Here is a 1270-nt window from a genome sequence, read left to right on the forward strand (position 1 = left end):
CCCAGCCTCGTCCCTCCCAGCCTCGTCCCCCCCTCCATGGGGACAGCGGCGTCCCCCGGCCTCGTCCCCTCGATGGGGCTTGATTTGGGACGCGCCTGGGGGATTTGGGAGCTGCCTGGGTGCTTCGCGGCTCGTTTTGGGTTGGAAGAGGTGTGGAGAAGGGAGCTGCGACGCTCGCTGCTGGCTGCTCTCCCTGGGGACCCCGCAGAGGTGTTCGTGGGTGGGCGCCCTAAATCCACGCAGGCAAAACCGCCCCTATTTGTGCTCCCCCTCTTCTCTTGAGTCTCAAGGGTTCCCCTTTTCCCTGCAACTTGGGGCTCCTGCTCCCCCTTTTTACCGAGGCTCAGGGCTCCCCCTTTTCTCTGAGGCTTCACGCTCCCAATTCCCCCTTTTCTCCAGTGCTGGAAGCTTGGGGCTCCCCCCTTTTCCCCAAAGGCTCTGGGGCTCCCCCTTTTCCCCAAGTCTTCAGGCTCAGGGCTCCCCCTTTTCCCTCCAGGGCTCCAGCTCCCCCTTTTCTACAAGCACTGGAGGCTTGGGGCTCCCCCTTTTCCCTGAGTCTTCAGGCTCAGGGGCTCCCCCTTTTCCCCAAAGGCTCGGGGTTCCCCAAATCTTCAGGCTCCCACTCCCCTTTTCCTGAGCACTGGAGTCTTGGGGCCCCCCCTTTTTTTTTATACTTTTTTGGAGGCGGACTCTTCCTCCTTCCTTTTTTTTTCCCTTTTTTGGAGGCGGCCTCTTCCCCCTTCTTTTTTTTTATACTTTTTTGGAGGCGGACTCTTCCTCCTTCCTTTTTTTTTCCCTTTTTTGGAGGCGGCCTCTTCCCCCTTCTTTTTTTTTATACTTTTTTGGAGGCGGACTCTTCCTCCTTCCTTTTTTTTTCCCTTTTTTGGACCTTTTTCCTTGGGGCTCCCGCTCCCCCTTTTCCATGAGACTCGGAGCTCCCCCTTTTCCCCACAGGGCTTCCGCTCCCCCTTTTCCCTCGGGCTCCTGCTCCCCCTTTTCCCCAGCACTGGAGGTTCAGGGCTCCCCCTTTTCCCCAAACCTCGGGGCTCCTGCTCCCTCTTTTCTAACCCTTGGGGTTTTTATTCTTTTCCCCCTGCCTCCTGCTAACCCTGGGGATTTTTGCTCCTCCCAGAAAAAGGACCCAGCCCAGTTTCTCCAGGTGCACGGCCGGGCCTGCAAGGTCCACCTGGACTCGGCCGTCGCACTGGCCGCCGAGAGCCCCGTCAATATGTGAGTAGCCCCGCATGGGTTGGGAGGCGTCTCCCGCTGC

Source organism: Egretta garzetta, unplaced genomic scaffold (genome assembly GCF_000687185.1).
Source record: "Egretta garzetta isolate BGI_Z169 unplaced genomic scaffold, ASM68718v1 scaffold1560, whole genome shotgun sequence".
Lineage (NCBI taxonomy): Eukaryota > Metazoa > Chordata > Aves > Pelecaniformes > Ardeidae > Egretta > Egretta garzetta.